This window comes from Pongo pygmaeus, chromosome 6 (genome assembly GCF_028885625.2).
Source record: "Pongo pygmaeus isolate AG05252 chromosome 6, NHGRI_mPonPyg2-v2.0_pri, whole genome shotgun sequence".
NCBI classification, from domain to species: Eukaryota; Metazoa; Chordata; class Mammalia; order Primates; family Hominidae; genus Pongo; species Pongo pygmaeus.
Window position 1 is genome coordinate 121747606 of NC_072379.2, and position 19639 is coordinate 121767244.

Consider the following 19639-nt stretch of genomic DNA (forward strand, 5'->3'; position numbering starts at 1 on the left):
GGCTGGAGCTAAGGCCTTTGAGTCCACAAAGCCTTATTATCAAGTGTCTTCCATCATGGATTCATTACACCTTGATCAAAATAATGCCCCAGTTACCACCTCCTCTATGGCACTGGCATTGTCCCTGTGGCTAACACCAGCATTCAAGGGGCTGGCCTTCCTGCTTTGCAACCCAGTTTAGTAGATGTTCTCTGTTCACCCTAGCAATATTCTTACCCTGCCCAGTATATGGCAGCTGGTAAGCACTGGCCAAGTATCTCTCTGCTCCCACTAAGACCAGCTAAGTTGTATGCCTACAATGAGAGAGTTGTGTCTCCCAACTCACATGTCACTTATCACTGTAATGACTTATAATTACTAATATTTCAGTATCACGTGCATTCATTTGGGTTGCCAAGAAGCAAACACTAACACAAAATTAAACATGCAAAAGACATCTTGCAGCAGGGAACAGGAGAAGGCAGGGAGCACTCTCAGAACAAGGTGCAGGTGTGACGTCTACAGAAGGAAAGAGGGAAGATATGAGGACTGGACTACAGTGCAGTCCCCAGGGATGTTCAACTGGGCCACTGAGGAGTCCTTGAGCTTAAAGTCACTCAATAGAGGACAGGAATGGGTCTAGCTGTCCCTTCTGTGCCCAATCACTGGCTCAGAGAAGTCCACAGAAACCATGGCCTCAGAGTAAAGGTGGACTCAGAGGAGCAGCAGTTCAGCTATCAATTATGCTTCCCACAGCAGGAAGCCTGAGGGTGCGTTCTTCCTTGTTGCAGCATGTAAACCAGTACTAAAAATAATAGCTAAGACTTAATGAACCTGTATTAGTTGCTCTCATGCTGCTAATAAAGACATACCCAAGACTGGGTAATTTATCAATAAGAAGAGGTTTGATGAACTCACAGTTCCATGTGGCTGGGGAGGCCACACAATCATGGCAGAAGACGAAGAAAGAGCAAAGGGACAACTTATATGGCAACAGGCAAGAGAGTGTGTGCAGGGAAACTCCTCTTTATAAAACCATCAGATCTCATGAGACTTATTCACTATCATGAGAACAGCATGGGAAAGACCCAACCCCGTGATTCAATTACCTCCCACCAGATCCCTCCCACAACACATGGAATTATGGAAGCTACAACTCAAGATGAGATTTGGGTGGGAACACAGCCAAGCCATATCAGAGCCCTTACTGTACAGACTAAAGCATCTTTCATGCATCAATGTAATACTCATAGCCACACAGACATGGGTACTATTTTCACCCCTATATACAAACCAGGAAACTGAGACATAAGCCATGGTCAAACAGCTAGTAAGCGGCAGAACTGTAATTTGAATCCAGAAGTCTTTACTAACTCAAAAATTTAAGTGAAAAAGTTTTTTTCTATTAAAAATGAAGTTAAACATTTTGGAAAGACTCACTAAAAGCAAGCTGATAAATTATTGCTGTCACATTAAATATAATTAACACAACTGAAAAAGATTAGGGGAAGGAAATCTTAAAAATCTAGGAAGGACTCTACCTAGGAGATCTAGGAACTCGTTCAATGGTATCTGAATTCAACCATTCATTCAACTACAATATGTGCTAGACATTGTTCTATGAACAAAACTGACAGGAGAATTTTTAAAAATCTCTGCCCTCAAGCAGTTTACATTTACGTGTGTCAAGGGGGAAGATAATGAATGTGTTGTATAGTATATTAAGAGGTACTTAGTGCAAAACAGGGAAGGAAAGTAGAAAGCTTACAGATGGGTAGAAGTGTATGTGGTGGGGGTGTGGGGTAGCAACTTTAAATAGGGAGGCCAGGGAAAGCCTCACTGAGTTAATGGTTGAGCAAAGGCAAAGGAGGTGAGGGAGAGATGCCTGAGGAAGGAACATTCAGATACAGAGAACAGTAAGAATGAGGGCAAAGGTAGGAACATGCTGGCAGTTCCACGAACAGCAAAGAGGCAAGTTTTAACTGGAGCAGAGAGAGCAAGGGGGAGAGGTGGGACGACAGATCATGTAGGGTCTGGTGTGCCACTATAAACACTTACACTTTTACTGGGAGTGAGATGGAACCCACTGGAGGTCATGAACAGAGAAGCAATCCAACTTCTGTTATAATGGAATCCCTCTGACTACATATAGAGAACAGATAAGGGTTGGGGATGGTAAGGATGGAAGCAGAAAAACAAATTTAGGAGGCTACTGCAGAATCCTACATGCATACTGCTTTGCAATCTCCACTTCAAAAATCCACCATAAAAAAATCTAAAATGTTAATGATAGAAAGTGCATTAGGGAAGTGACTTGCATTAGGAAAATAATGCATGACTATAATCATAGGAACCATAGTTAAGGAAAAGGCCTTGGCCTCAGTGCCAGTCCTCTGTTTGGTCTCCCATCTATTCTCCTCCCTTCCATTTCACATGACTGAACCCCATAAACTACAGTCCTAGACAGCTGGCTTCTGATGTCAATAGACAAATGAGATACTAGCAGGAGATCAGATAAACGAGGAAGAGAAAGGTCAGGGTATTTCTCCCCCTACCTCCTCTACTCCATGTGGCATTTGCAGAATGGCCACATCCTCCATTATTCCAGCCCCCTGTGGGGTACACCCTCCACTGTTCCAATTACCCGTGGGTGGTCCAGATCCCGGGTTCTGCTCTCACCAAGCAGCTTCTGTGCTATAGCTGAGTTCCCACCAGGCAGCTCCCTTGTTGGCTTTGATAACAACTCCTCCCTTTGTTGCTTTAGCCCAAAGGGTGGTAATGGCTACCTGCAGTTGGTAACCTCTGGAATATATAACAGCTCCCTATTTGCTCTTTTAGCTTTTTCAATACCTTTGTAATTACCTCCCTATACCAAATCCCCCTATTGAACCACTTGGTGATGTTTTGTTTTTCTGACTAGATCCTGACTAATATACCTTACATCAAGAGTCACAAATGAATGTACATGTATATAACTGTTTAAATCTTGAAGATATGCATATATTGTTCTATATGATCCATAATATTCATATCAAATCCTTCCCAGGGGAATTAGGATGGAGGAGTGATGGGAGAGATGGAAGAAGAGAGGGGAAGCAGGAGCAAAAAGTGGATGTGGGGAAGTGAGCAGGAGAAAAGGTAGAGGGGCATGTAGTACATGCCAAAGCTTCAGTGCTTTGCAAGCATTCTCTTACTTGGCACCCAAGGCAAAGTCCCAGAAGCTCCTTTTACTGTGGGGAGTCACTGGTAGAAAACGCCAGCCCTGTCCTTCCTTCAGAGAGCCTACAGCAATCCGTTAACACCAACAGACTCCAGGCCATAGTAACTGCTGGAGCGATGTCCTAGGAGCTGCCAGAAATGAAGGTCTTAGCCGGGCATGGTGGCTCATGCCTACATTCTCAGCATTTTGGGAGGCTGAGGCGGTTGGATCACTTGAGGCCAGGAGTTTGAGACCAGCCTAGGTAACGTGGTGAAACCTGGTCTCCACAAAAAAATACAAAAATTGGCCAAGAGTGGTGGGTGACTCGTGCCTGTAGTCCCAGCTTCCCAGCTACTTGGGAAGCAAGATGGAAGAATCACTTGAGCTCTGGAGGTTGAGGCTGCAGCGAGCCATGATCATGCCACTGCGCTCCAGCCTGGGTGACACAGTGAAGTCTTGTCTCAGAAAAAAAAAAAGAAATGAAGATCTTGCGTTCACCTGCCCTCTACTCACAGTATTCAATAATGAGAAAGTCAAAGAAGAGGAAGCAGATGAACAGAAAAGGCAGTGGAGAGAAACTTGAGCCACTGAGGTGTCAACTCAAAGACCCCATCCTCATTTACAATAGAATATCACCAAACATCACACCAGGTATCGTGTTGCCTAGCTGTGCCAGAACAAGGTGTGCTGCACACATGCAAGGACAAGAGAGGCTCCCGTGAGCAACCTCAAGACTAATGCTTATTATTGTTGCAGGTAAGTAATATGCATTAACAATCATAGACAATTTAGTTTCAAGTGTGAGCAGCCAGCAAAAGCTTCCATACAAAAACACAAAAGGCGATAGTCTTCCAAAAGTGTTTGGTATAAAGGAAATGTTGAATCAACCCAAGGAACAGGTACTCTCACTGACATGAAAACACTGTTTCAGCACTATAGGTATTAGATACTACTTAGTTTAATTCAAAAAGGAATCATGCCCTTCAAAATCATAGTATAAAAGGACATCACTATATTTGTGTAAGACCTAAAAAATTAGATAATGTTTACTGATTTGTTATATATGAAAATATAACCCATACAAATATAACCCATAAAAGGCTTCAAATTACTTAAAAGCCTTTCTCCCTGGAGAGGAAGTAGTTTGTGGCAGAGACCGAAAGCTTTTTAAAGTGTGACTTTGATCCCCATCTGCTGTAGTCAGGGTGGGAGAAGAACACTGATGGGAGAAAAAGCAAGACCCTAGAAAAGGGGGTTGCTATTTTCCTGGAGGGATCATTTCTTTCGTATCAGTAGTAGTATTCATTAGCAGTATTCTGCCTGGAAGCCAGTTCTTCCTATATCAAATTGTGGACACGAAGAAAGGAAGGGAGCAGCCACTGAAAGTGAGAGGTACTATACACACATTAATTTATTTATCCTAATAGCAATCCATTCCCTGATACAATAAGGTACATACAGAGAAAAGTTGAAAAATGTGGTTATTGTCATAACCTCTAATAATACACTCTGGAATTCAACTTCCAAACACAAATCAAGTGTCCTTCCATTCACACTATAAGCACAGCCAAGAAAATTCTGAAGGCAATTTAAAAAATAACAGCGGCAAATTTGCCCAGGATGGTAGGATGTCATGGGGAGTCTGACCCTGTGGCTGGTAGGGGCAAAGTATGGTCTTGAAAGAAGAATGTGAAATAAGACATAATGAATGAAATTTGGAAAACAAGAGAAGCCATGGAAACAGCAGGAAAAGCCTAGAAACAGGAATTTTTAAGTCCTTTAGACATACGACTAAATATGAAACGAATGCAGACTGCTTCTACATCTATCTCAAGCCCTGACAACTTTTAAATTCTAGGCACTATTTTCCATTGCATAAGTCTCTTCCACAAACATGGTCAAAATTAAATTTATTATCTGCCTCCTTGTTTGCATATTTTTGATGACTTAACTCTCATTCCAAATCCCTTCTCCTCTCTTTTCCTCCAGGACAGAGACTGGTCTTGCAAATATTAATACCCCAGTCTTCCTACAGCTACAGTTTACCTGTAAGATGTAAAAAGAAGTTGAGGTGGGGAGAGGTGCTCCCTGTCCATAAGAAGGTGTCTCTATTATGGAGCCCATGGCCCCTTCCCCCTTCCTTCTGCCTGGAACATAGATACCTTTGCAGGCAGTTGCAATCATGAAAGCAAAAGCCTCATGCTAGGGATGGAAGAGCAGGAAAACAGGCAGAAGCTGCTTTATGATGGTGTCACTGAGCCAACATCCCACTCCCTGTGTTCTTGTGAAGTAAGCCCAGTGGTTTAAGTTACTATTAGACATGCTTTCTGTTCAGAGCCAACATAAACCTCATTGGAATATCCCCAAATCTTTTTCTTCTCATGTGCTTCACATCTTGGTAATGATATCCCCATCCCACCACTGGCATCAGCAAAATCCAAGGAATAATCTCTAAATCCTACTCATTCAGTCTTGCTTGCTTCTCACTCTATTTCTGAAATGTCTCTTCCAACCCTTCTCTTTCTTCTTCTTGTTCATCTTTACCTTCACTACCTCATTCATGCTGTAGTTCCCCACACTACTAAAATGTCACCAAACTCGTCTTCCTGCCACTAATCTTCCTGGAACACACAAACCTCTACTTACAGGTTTTCACACACCTCAAACCTTGAAGTCTTGGCTCCCAGCTTGCTTCACAAGAGCCCTCACAATACTGGGGCCCAGCAATGGCTAAAAAAATATGCCAAGTGTACATTTTAACTGACATTAAAAAAACAAGTAGATACAAAGTAAAACAAGATATCCTCTGTGTTCGTGAAATATACAAAGACATCTAAAAATCTCTATAAAGCATAGTAAGCACTGCATACGTTTTGGTTAAAAAATGAAACAAGCCAACTATAAAAGACATCTTTAATATGATTTCAAAATTAGCAATGCTGCACTGAGGTGAATATTCTTATAAACTATTCTTAGTATTATATATATCAGCTCACTTGTTCCAGAGAATAATTATTCAATGCATGTTACAAGTCTCAAAAAGTATACACTTCTAATATAATATTTCCAGTCCAGGAATATTGTGAAATCCAGCCCTCCTCTCCCCATAAGGTTTTTGCAGATATTCATCATGGCACAAATTATGATTTGTATGTATGAGGAAAGAATATATAATCATTGAAATATTAGAGTTTTTGAACAGGAAAATATTCAGGATACAATGCTAAGGGAAAAGCAAGATACAAAATTGTTTTTATGGCATCATTAACCGAGGAAAATAGGCATGGAAACAATAACAATAAGGATGAACTGCTCAGCACTCATTATTATGGCTGGTCATATCACACATTTCTCCCCCTCTATTTCTTTTCTATGTTTCTATACTTTCCAAATACTTTACTATAGGCGTATATTATTTCTTCATTCAGAAAAACATGTAACAGGTCTGGAGATGTATGAGTAATAAAGAAACAAAAAATAGTAAAAACTGAAAAAGTAAAAAAGAAATTCAGGTTGAGTTACTTATTAAATGATGGTAACTTGCTATACCGGATCCAATGTTACTTTGGGGAAAGGAGTGGGAAGCCCTGAGTATGCAGCCCCTAAGGGCAGGGACTTGCAATCAAGATCAATAACCACCTGGGCATTTAGGCAGAGTCTATTACAGCTTATGTGCATTCAGAATTCCAATTATGAGGTCCTGACATTTTAAGATTTCCTATTCAAACAAGTTTCCCAAACAATTCTAAATAGCTCCCTTTATAAAGCCGCTGTGGAAGATGACAAAAATACTCAAGTCACTTCATGTCAGCCTTTAACTGTGTGTGTTAACGAGTCCAGAGTTTCTTCCTTCTGGTGGGTTCGTGGTCTTGCTGACTTCAAGAATGAAGCCGTTGACATTCTCGGTGAGTGTTACAGTTCTTAAAGATGGTGTGTCCAGAGTTTGTTCCTTCAGATATGTCTGGAGTTTCTTCCTTCCAGTGGGTTCGTGGTCTTGCTGACTTCAAGAATGAAGCCAACGACCTTTGTGGTGAGTGTTACAGCTTTTAAAGGTAGTGCAGACCCAAAGACTGAGCAGTAGCAAGATTTGTTGTGAAGAGCAAAAGAACAAAGCTTCCACAGCGTGGAAGGGGACCCTAGCGGGTTGCTGCTACTGGCTGAAATGGCCAGGTTTTAGTCCCTTATTTGTCCCTGCCCACATCCTTCTGATCGGTCCATTTTACAGAGTGCTGATTGGTCCATTTTACAGAGTGCTGATTGGTGCATTTTACAATCCTCTTGTAAGACAGAAAAGTTCTCCAAGTCCCCACCCTACCCAGAAGTCCAGCTGGCTTCACCTCTCACTAATGCTTCAGTGGCCTGAGATTTGTCCTGCAATATACCCACAAACTCTCGAATTCGATGTAACCTAACAAAATGGTTTTAAATAGAGCTTTTATACAAGAAACAAAGTTCTTATTTTGCAAGAAAAAAGACACTTTGAGAAACACCTGAGGTAAAGATCTAAGGATTTAGAGGCACAGAAGCCTCAGTTCAAACACCATCATTTATAAACTGTATGACCTTACTCAGATTGTTTACATTCTCTGAGCAAATACAGAAGTAGAAAAAGATAAGCTCCAGCTTCTAAGACTTCAAGTGTCAGTTAATCACACTCATTTCTTTTAAAAGCCATATGTGTTTCATCGCTTGCTTTTAACCTTCATTCTCTAAAGAACAACATCTCAGAACCTGATAAAAGCATTAATATTTGAAACACATTATATATAGTTGACATTTTAAACTAAATATTTTCATGACATTATAGAGACTGTTCTGCTGTGTGGCCACTGGACACCAACATGTAATTCTAAAATAAATGAAAACATTGGGGGCATAGTGAGGTCCCTGGTGAGAACAAGTAAAAAGTGTGGTATTTAAGCAAATATGCTACATACAGCTATCTTTAATGAGAAAAAAAATAAGTTGCCAGTAAAATGTTAATATGCATTTGGCCCTTGGGGAACAGATGGTGCTACCTACTGAAAGCATTACATATTGATTTGGTCAGGGAACAGGGCCTGAGGGCCAGGCATATAAAAAGAATTAGGCAACTTCTGTCAGAAAGTTTCTAATAGAATTCAAGTCTCTCTCAACCTCAACACATACCTCAGAAGTTACTTTTCAGAATACATTCCTGATTCCCCTTCTTACTCTTGGTTTCTTGTTTTGCTCCTAAAACTGCTTAATATTTTCAATTTCACTGGGTCTTAATTAATTGAAAGTTTATATTATGTTAAAGAAAAATATCCCAAAAGACTTTCTTAAAAGTTTAAAGTTTTATAGATGATTGACTGAATATGGGAGTCATCTGTTGAAAAGAACTGGATAATTAATTAGATGACATCCTTTTGTTATTCCTGTCTTAATGTATATAATACCTGGTTATGCCTCCAGGCAAAAATATGCCACAGAATGAGTTATAAGTTTCTTTTGAAATTGCTTTCTCCAGTCAATTGTTTATTTCATCATATCAAGGTCATTTTAGAACCTTGGTCATTTAGAACCTATAGGTCTTATTATAGTTAATGGCTCCAGTAATACATAGGGGAGTCAAAGATAAAACTATTAAGTCACTCAAAAACAAAATGAAAAACATAAGAAAAATAGAGAATATTTTAATTACACTCATATGACTATACTATTATAGTCATCCTTTGTTATCCATGAGGGATAGGTTCCAGGACCCCCTTGAATACCAAAATCCATGGATGCTTGGGGCCCTTATATAAAATGGCATAGTATTTACATACAGTATTCTCCCGTATACTTTAAATCTTCTACAGGTTACTTATAATACCTAACACAATATAAATGTTATGTAAACCATTATTATACTATTTTGTTTTTTATTTGTAATTTTATTTGTAATTTTTTCCCAAGTATCTTCAATCTGCAATTGGTTGAATCCTTGGATCCCATGGATGTGGAGGGCCAACTGTATAATGATTCTCCAGAGCAAACTTTATACCTCTGTATATCTCCAGTAAAGTTGAAATGCAGATAAAAACATCGCTTTGTCAATGACAAACAGTCTTAAAAGGATGATCAGAAAATTCATCCAAATAGAATGTTCTGGGATTTATAAGTGCACTAATAAAAACTGTAGGATGACTTCAAGGAGCTGCCTCACCCCAAAGAAAAGCAAACCCCACTCTTTACCTCCCAACTTCCTCTCATCCCAAGTTCACAAAAAATAAGAGACGAGCCAAAGGTTGGAAGGATGTGCTCCTATCTCTAGATTGTAACCAACAAGTACCTGAGACAACATTTTTTTTTTTTTTAAGACAAGGTATCACTCTGTTACCCAGGCTGGAGTGCAGAAGTGTAATCATAGCTCACTGCAGATTCCAACTTCTGGTTCAAGTGATGATCTACCTCGGTTTTCCAATTAGCCAGGACTACAGGCATGTGCCACCACACCTGGCTAAATTTTTTACTTTTTATCTTTTTGTAGAGGCAGGGTCTCACTTTGTTGGCCAGGCTGGTCTCAAACTCCTGGCCTCAAGCAATTCTCCTGTCATCTTCCCAAAGTGCTGTGATTACTGGTGTGAGCCACTGTGCCCAGCCATAATATATATTTTTTAAAGCTAAAGGTAATTGCAACATTTTAGAACCCCCAAGGATAAAGAACATTAAAACATTTAAGAAAGAAAACACAGGTTATTTTAAAATGAATGACTATAGCCACTCTACTATGCAATAGAATATCAGGATTTCTCTTATAAAACTGTAATTTTATACCTGCTGACCAACCTCTCTAAACCCCTGTACCCAATACTTTTCCCAGCCCTTGGTAACCACTATTATACTCTCTACTTCTATGAGATCAACTTTTTTAGGTTCCATATGCATGAGATCAAGCAGTATTTGTCCCTCTATGCTTGGTTTATTTCACTTAACATAACATCCTCTAGGTTCATCCATGTTGTCACAAATGACAGAATTTCATTCTTTTTTAGAGTAAAATAGTAATCTTTTTATAGTTAAATAGTAATGGTATAAGTATTATACCATATTTGTTTTATCCAGTCATCCAATGATAGACATTTAAGTAGATTTCCATGTCTTGACTATTGTGTACAGTACTGTAGTAAACATGGGAATACATATATGTCTTCAACATATGAATTTCATTTCCTTTGAATAGATACCCAGTAGTTGATTATTGGATCACATGGTAGTCCTATTTTTAATTTTTTTGTGGGACTCCCATTCTGTTTTCCATAATGGCTGTGCCAATTTACATTCCCACCAGCAGTGTTTAAGAGTTCACCTTCCCCCACATCTTTCCCAGCATTTGTTGTCTTTTGTCTATTTGATAATAGCCATTCTAACTTGGGTGAGATGATAGTTCACTGTGGTTTTTATTTGCATTTCCCTGATAATTAGTGATATTGAGCATTTTTTCATGTATCTGTTGACCATTTGTATATCTTCTTTTGAGAAATGTCTATTCAGATTGCTTGCCCATTTTTAAATTGGATTATTTGTTTGTTTGTTATTGAATTGTTGCAGTTCCTTGCATATTCTGGATATTAAACCCTCGTCAGATGCACAGTTTATGAATAATTTCTCTCATGCTGTAAGTCTTCTCTTCACTCTGTTGTTTCCTTTGCTGTGCAGAAGCTTTTTAGTTTGATGTAATCCTATTTGTCTACTTTTGCCATAGTCAACAATAATGTATATTTCAAAACAACTAGAATAGAGGATTTTTAATCTTCTCACCACAAAGAAATAACAAGTTTCAGGTGACAGATATACTAATTGCTCAGATTCAATCATTACACACTGTGTGTATATACTGAAACATCATAATGTATCCCATAAATATGTACCATTATGTGTCCATTCAAAACAAAATAAAACGTATTTAAAAATAAACAAAACCAGACTGCATGCTTTTCATTAGCAACACTAGAAGCTAGAAGATAGTGGAGTAATACCTTCAAAGTTCTGAGGGAGAATGATTTCAACCTGGAATTCTATGCCCAGCCAATTTCCCTGTTAAAATGAGGACAATTTTACACCTGCATGGAATCAGAAAATTTCTCACACACTATTTCCTACAAAGGTGGCAGATCAGAAAACAGAGGCTCCAATTCAAAAGAATTATGAAGAAACAATGACAACTCTCAGCCCGCTGTCCAAACACTAGTTCAGACTAAAGCAAGCTATAGGAAGGCTATAGGAAGGACATATCCGCAGAGAGAGGCAAAAGTGGAGAGATTACTGCTGTACTTTGGAATAGTGATTCTCAAACTAAATCAGACAAAACATCCCAGTCTGGATACTCTTCCTTTGTCCTCAAATTCACCGTCTATTCTCTGCTCTGTGCCTTGGGAGGCTAAGGAACCCTAACAGCTGACATTTTTGCTTTTCAGATTCTCTTCCGGTTTCCCTTTTTGTGAAATGTCATCACATAATCCCAGGAAAGAAGAGAAAGAAGACAGGAGATTTATCCCTTGGCTCCCTCCTTGCCACAGAAGGTGGGACAGTGACCAGAGGCCTCACTAAAAACCACAGCTTCCATCAGAAGGCCTCTCTCTCTCTCATGGCTATAGTTCCCACCCAGTTCTGGCCACAGCTCCCTTCTGCCCACTGAGGCCTAAGAGGAGTAAGGGCTTCCCTCCACAGTCAATCCCTGAATGACTCACTCATCCCTAAATCCTGCCCAACCCTCTGTAATTTGTGAATTGCCCTTTAGAGTGTGACAACTATTTTTTGCTGGACCCTAACTCAATAATAATCAATAAGCTCCATTTTGTTTTTTTAAAAAAAGATAATAACTCTTTTTGCTATCCAGAAATGAAATGTATAGCTAAATTATCTGCACATTTTCAAATAAATGATTATCCTAACTGGAACAGAAATAATAAAATAACTGAAATAACATGTATTTCAGTATGTAGACACTTAGATATAACTGGTCAAGAAGATAAAGTAGATGTGTACGCCCACTTATATAATAAAGAAGTCTGGGTTTAGGGGAAGTTAAGCAATATTTAACTGAATGCTGTCAACACTCTTCTCTTTTTTTGACATTTTGAAATAAGGGCTTAATAGTTTTTGTATATAGCCTTAAAATCAAGAAGAATGTGACAACTGAAAATGAAGGCTGATACAGGCATCCTGTATCCTGTATTGATAATACAAATATCACAACCATTATTGCTGCTGGTGACATTGTTTTTCAAAATGGTGAGCAATTCTCAGAAAAGTTGCTAACAAGAAAAGTTCAGTCTTCCCTCAGTTTACCTGGGTGTCTTCTACATATCTGCGAAAACTTGCTATATATTAAAACCATATAAAATACACCTTATATTTTATAAGTAAATAATTATTTCTAGGCTCAAATAATTATGAACAAGTTTTTGCCTACATAATGCCCAAGAGAACACTGAGATGTGATGTAGGATGAAGAACAATTATTCATCATGCATTTCAGAATTTCTAGAATCCCTGGACCCTACCCACTAAATACCGTAGCAATGCCCAATCACAGAGAAAATTCAAAAACACCCCTACAAATGTTTTAAATGTCTGCTAGGGAGTATTAATATTCCCACTGAGAACCAGGGTTTATAATCTGGAACAACTTAAGGAGGCAACAAAGGAAGACAAGATGGGTAGAGAAGAAAAATAAAGTTAAAATTACAAAAAAGTTGAAATGAATGAAATGGCAATCAACATATATGTGGCTGTGCAGACAAATGTAGTTGATCTTGATCATGTAAATCCATTAGGAGGTTTTCAATTTGTAGAATCAACAACTTGAAGTGTAGATAAGCCAGGCGCGGTGGCTCATGCCTATAATCCCAGCACTTTGAAAGGCTGAGGCAGGTGGATCACCTGAGGTCAGGCGTTTGAGACCAGCCTGGCCAACATGGCAAAACCCCATCTCTACCAAAAATACAAAAATTAGCTGGGTGTAGTGGAGGGTGCCTGTAATCCTAGCTACTCGGGAGGCTGAGGCAGGAGAATTGCTTGAACCCGGGAGGCAGAGGTTGCAGTGAACTGAAATCACGCCACTGCACTCCAGCCTGGGTGACAGGGCGAGATTCCATCTCAAAAAAAATAATAATAAATAAATAAATAAAGTGTAGATAGAGATCTTCATGAGGATTACAGAACATAAAATAATCAACCTCCAGAAAAAATAAGTTTGGAATGCAGATGCTGTTGGCAATGGTTTCAGACTCTCTTATGTCTGAGTCAGTACCTCTGAAATTCCCTTAGTATTTTCCCCAGAGTCATAATATGATTGCTACAGCTCCAGACATGGGATGGAGGCAGCAAGGCTAAAAATGTGTTATCTGTCATACACCAAAAATACGAAAAAATAAAATTAGCCAGCGGTGGTGGCATGTGCCCGTGGTTCCAGCTACTTGGGAGGCTGAGTCAGGAGGATTGTCTGAGCCCAGGAGGTCAAGGCTTCAGCGAGTCATGAAATTGCCACTGCACTCGAGCCGGGGAAACAAAGTGAAACTCTGTCTCAAAAAAACAAACAAAAAAAACTTATGTCACATGGCCACTTGTAGCTCTCAGGAAAGCTAGAAAAGCAAGTACCTTACCTAGGGCTGGAAAAATTACAGCAACAAAGAAATAAGGAAAATGACTGTCAAGTAGGCAATTAATATTGTCAGCAAGAAATGCAGGGCCATAATGTCTATACCTAAAGGAACAAGACATAAAGGGATAAGTATATTAATTAAATTACAAAGACATACGTATACTATTTAAATTACAAAGCAAACTGTAGTTAAGATATGGGCCCTAGACTCCTTCCGACTTGTAGCTCTGTTATTTTCAATCAGTAGCAACATCAATTTGTCCAAATGGCTGCTCTAACTCCTACCACACTGACATTGACATTCCAGCCAGTAAGAACGGGGAAGAGGCCAGAGAGAACCATTTCTTCCCTTTCAGAAAATGGCCCATAGGTTTGTACTCATCACTTCTGTTTGTATGTTTGTCCTCACCAACTCTCATATTGAAATTTGATCCCAATGTTGGAAGTAGGGGCCTAACGGGAGGTGTTTGGGTGATGGGGGTAGACACCTCATGATTAATGCCCTCCCTGTGGTGGGTGGTGAGGGAGTTCTCACTCTGTTAGTTTCCGTGAGGGATGGTTGTTAAAATGAGTCTGGCATCTCCTGTCTCACACTCTCTCGTTTCTTCTCTCACCATGTAATCTCTGCATACACTAGCAACACTTTGCCTTCCACATACGTTGAATTAGCCTGAGGCTCTCACCAGTTGCCAGCGCCTTGCCAGCGCCGTGCTTCTTGTATAGTCTGCAGAATCTCTTACCTTTATAAATTACCCAGCCTCAGGTATTTCTTTACAGCAACACTAAACAGATTAAGACACCCCACTAGACTGAACTTAAGTCTTGGCTATAGCTGCAATGGAAGAGATGCTGTGACACATGTGAGACCCTGACTGTTCCCCAGCCAGCTACTGACAGATTTTTGAGGCAACAATTCTAAGCCAATTCTTGCTCCTATTGTAGCAAAACTTACTTTCTACTCTCCTCAGAGAATTATCAGCAGTCTCTGGCTTGTATCTGACTTCTGTACAAACAAACATTGCCTCTGCAATTCCTCATTAAGACTGATGATCTTATGGGACCTGGTCCTATTTCGCATGGCAGAAATAACAAAGCTGGTATTTCCCACAGTTGTATTATTGACCCACATTCTCTATAGACAATCATGCTCTGTCCCATTGTTAACTAAAGGGGGAAAAGGAAAATGAGAAATGTAGACTTCAGCCACACAGCATTTATCCAACTAAAAATTCTGTTGCTTATAAGAATGTGAGAACATCTTGAAGGTCCACTAGCAGTAGATAACCATATTCCAAGTGGAAGAAAGGGGAGCCACACGTTTGTGTGAGTGAGCTAAATCTTCCCCACCCAGCACCCTCTGCAGGAAGCACTGTAAAGACTAAAGTCTAAGAAGAATGAATGAAGGAAAGTGGTGTAGGCATCTTATTTTGATGTTGGAAGTATTTTCCCAAAGCATCAAAAACATTAATAGTTAAAAGAATTTCTTCTGGGAATGTGACTGGGAATGGGAAAAAGTGGGGCAGGGGACTGTTGCTTTCTATTTTAAGTTCTGCAAGGCTTATTTAACCACATAAACATATTTATTATTTTAATAAAATAGCTTAAACATTTTTAACCATGTTATAATCTCAAAATAGCACGGTTTCACCCTACTGCATTTATAAACTTAAATAATATTGAGTAAATACTTTCAGGCTATATTCTATATTACCTCTCAGGCTACCACCTATTCAAACTTTAACCATTGCTACAGTCTCCAAATTGGTCTTTCTTCTTCTACTCTTGCCCCTACAATCTATTCTCAAGACTGTACCACTCTAAGAGGGTGCCTTAAATTCCATCTTAACAAAGTCTCTGGTGGCCGGGTGCAGTGGCTCAGACCTTGTAATCCCAGCAATTTGGGAGGTCGAGGTGGGTGGATCACCTGAGGTCAGGAGTTCCAGACCAGCCTAGCCAACATGGTAAAACCCCATCTCTACTAAAAATACAAAAATTAGCCAGATGTAGTGGCATGCACCTGTAGTCCCAGCTACTCAAGAGGCTGAAGCAGGAGAATTGCTTGAACCTGGGAGGTAGAGGTTGCAGTGAGTTGAGATTGTGCCACTGCCCTACAGCCTGGGCAAAAGGGCAAGACTGTCTCAAATCAAAACAAACAAAAATGACCCTGAAGCTGTGCCATGTAGTGGCACTGTCTATTCTCAGATCAAAGAGATCTTTTTAGAATCTTAATCAGATCATTTCCTGAAACTTTTCAAAACCTTCCAACAGCTTCCCAGCACACCTAAATTCCGAACATCTTACTACGGCCTAAAAAATTCATATAAGCTAGCCTCTGCATACCTCTCCAGATGCAATTCTTCCCACTTTCCTCTTCTCACATCATGCTAGCCACCCTGCACAACTTTGGTGCTTTTTATAGGAAAAGCTTATTCTATTCCACCACAGTGCTTTTTATTCTTTCTTTAGTGCTATATTGGATACTCTTTCCTCCTCTGTTTCCAAGGGGCTCAGTCCTTCACTTAATTAATCCTGATCAACAGCTACCTGCTTCTACAAGAGGCTTGCCCTGACCACCCTATCTAAAATAAACACTGACACCAAACCCCCTCCCACAGTTACTCTCCCTTAGGAGGAATATACATATATTTATCTGTTGCTTAATCCATCTCCTCTACTAGAATATAAGCTTCAAAACGGCTTTCTTAAGCAACATGATAAAATAGGGGGCTCCTGACTGTCCCTCCTCTCACACACTGAGAAATCAATTCTCTCCAAGAGAAAGAGTCCAGTTGAAAGACTCCTGTGTACCAGACAACTGAGGAAATACCCTTGTCAAAATGGGTAGAAAAAGCTGAGATATACGTGCACACTAACTCCACCCTGAGCACACAGGAAGGAAATATAAACTCCCAGCTTATTCTTGAAGGGTAATAGTCTTGTACAACATATACCCTGCCCAACTTTTAGAGTCCTTGCTGAAGGGCTTTGCTCTTAAATCACCATGCCTGAGGAATGGCAGGGAGAGGGCATCGGATGATTTCTCTCAAGCACAAAGAACAAAGGGAGTTTTGACTGCTTGGTCATTCCCAGCAGTTGTAGCCCCCAGAATCAGCCCAACTTCTATAAATCTGCATAGCAAATAAAGAATAAACTTATCTGAGCCTAAATGGGAAGCATGGCACTCCCTTTGCCCCAGGGACAATTCCAGACCCATGGAAAATCTCTCTGTGGAAAGAGATGGGAGGCCTCTGCCAGCAACAATGAAAGAGAAAGCACTCCTTAAGCCTTCCTTCCTGGCTTGCTTTTGAGATATAGTCCTGCAATCTCACATCGGAAGGAAGCTGGGGAATGGACCTCTTCATGCCTGAAGGGGAAAGTGAGCACCCTCTGTGCCTTTCTCCCTGGTTCATTTCAATGATAACTCCCAACTAGAAATCTCTTCCTACTAGAAGGGTGTGAGACTTCTGCTTGCCTTAATGCCAGAGTGAGCACTTCTTGATCTTTCTTCTCTGACTTGCTTCAGCAATAAATCTATATCTGCAGACTCTCCCTGGAAGTAGTTTCTGCATGCATCAAGTGCTCCAACTTTTACAGCCTTCACTTGAGTGACTGGCTCCTAAATCACCTAGCTCTGGAAGTTGATGGAGCTCTACACTGCTGGTCTCCCAGACCACAGAGAACAAAAGTGACTTTTAAATTTGCAAACCTTCAGCAACTATCTCCCCAGGTTAAAAGTGAGCAGTCTGACCAAGAGTACAGGATTCTTCCTCAGACTCTCCCTTTAGTGTAGGGCAGAATGAGTGGGGGATAAATTCCAGCTCTCCACTTCTCAAAGATGGAACAGGAATATATATTTAACATTCTAACCTCTCCAGCTACATCTCAAGAGGCTGTCTTCTCTCACCTCTCTCAAGGCAATATCATGACTTGACACTCTAATTTCCTGGGAGCCACTAAGAAAAAAGACAGCAGATTGGACAAACACAAAGAGCTTAGAACATAGAATCCCTGATTGGAAAGAAAGATCTTTTATGCAAGACCACTCTAACAAGACAGGAAGGGGTGGTTCTCTTATCTAATGCACAGAAAAAAACACAGAGAGTCAAGGAAAATTAACTAACAGAAAGATGTTCCAAATAAAAGAACAAGATACATCTCCTGAAGCTTATGCTAATGAATGGAGATATGTTTCTGACCAGACAAGGAATTCAAAAGGACAGTAATAAAGATGCTCGCTAAAGTAAGGAGAACAATACAAGAACAAACTGATAATTTCAACAAAGAGATAGAACATATTAAAAAGTACTAAACAGAAATCACTGAGCTGAAGACTATAATAACTGAACTCAAAAATTCAATAGACAGGTTGAATAGCAGCCTAAGTCAAGAGGAAGAGAAGATTAGCAAATTTAAAGACAAAATCATTGGACATCATCGAATCTGAGGAGCTAAATGAAAAAAGAATGAAAAAGACTGAAGATAACCTAAGGGAATTATGGAACACCATCAAGTGAATAAAGTATGCATTATCAGAGTACCAGAGGGAGAAAAGAGCAAGGAATACAAACCATACTTAAAGAAATAATCACAGAAAACTGCCCAAGTCTAGGGAAGAAATTAGAAATCCAGATCCAAGAACCTCATTGGACACCTAATATGATGAATCCAGAGGCCCACAATAAGACACATTATAATCAAATTGTTATAAATAAGTTAAAATATTGTTTCAAAGTGAAAACAAAGAGAAAATATTGAAAAATCTGCATGAGAAAGTGACTTGTTACATATAAAGGAACTTCTATAAGACTACTAGCAGATTTTTCCAAGAGAAACCCTGAAGACCAGAAGTAAATGGGATAATATATTCAAAGAGCTAAAAGAAAAATAACAAAACTGCCAATAGTATTATACTCAGCAAACCTGTCCTTCAAAAATGTAGGGGAGATAAAACTTTCTCAGACACACAAAAGCTAAAGGAATCTATCACCACTAGACCTACTTTACAAAAAAAAAAAAATGCTAAAATGTGTCATTCAAGCTAAAGGAGCAGATCACTAAGGAGCAACACAAAAATATCAAACTCACCAGTAAAAGTAGTTATGTAATAAAACACAGAACACACTTATACTGTAATGGAGTTGTGAATACCAAATATATCTCTAGTATGAAGATTAAAAGCCAAACTATTAAAAGCTAGAGCTTTAATAATTTGCTGACACAAACAATAAAAGATACAAAATATGTCATGAATAATAAATTGTGAATGGGAAAAGAGTAAAAGTATAGAGTTCGTGCAAGTGATCAAAGTTATTATCAGCTTTAAACAGCCTGTTATTAGTATAAAATGTTTTATGGTAGCCTCATGGTAACCACAAGGCAAAAACCCTTAGTAGATACACAGAAAGCATTCAAAGCATACCATAGAGAAATCCTCAAACCACAAAGGAACACAGCAAAAGAAGAGAGGAACAAAGGATCTACATATTAACCAGAAAATAATTAACAAAATTTAATAGTAAACCCTTACCTATCAATAATTACTTTGAAAATAAATGGGTTAACTTTTCTGATCAAAAGACATCAAACAGCTTAGTGGATTAAAAAAAGAAGATGCAACTACCCAACTATATGCTTCCAAAAAGAGACTAATTTCATCTCTAAGGACACATTCAGATTCAAAGTGAAGGGAAGAAAAAAGATATTCCACACAAATGAAAACTAAAAGAGTGCAGGGGTAGCTATACATATCAGGCAAAATAGACTCTAAGTTAAAAACTGTAAAAAGAGACAAAGAAGGTCATTATATAATAATAAAGGGGTCAATTCATCAAAAAGTTATAATAATTGTA

The 19639-nt window shown here is 39.3% G+C and overlaps 1 protein-coding gene across 5 annotated transcripts in view; it reads right to left on the reverse strand.

Moving 5' to 3' along the window:
- The window catches only part of CADPS2 (calcium dependent secretion activator 2), a 567381-nt gene that overhangs the window by 531498 nt on the left and 16244 nt on the right, over positions 1-19639 (reverse strand). The gene's annotated exons all lie outside the window — the stretch shown is intronic.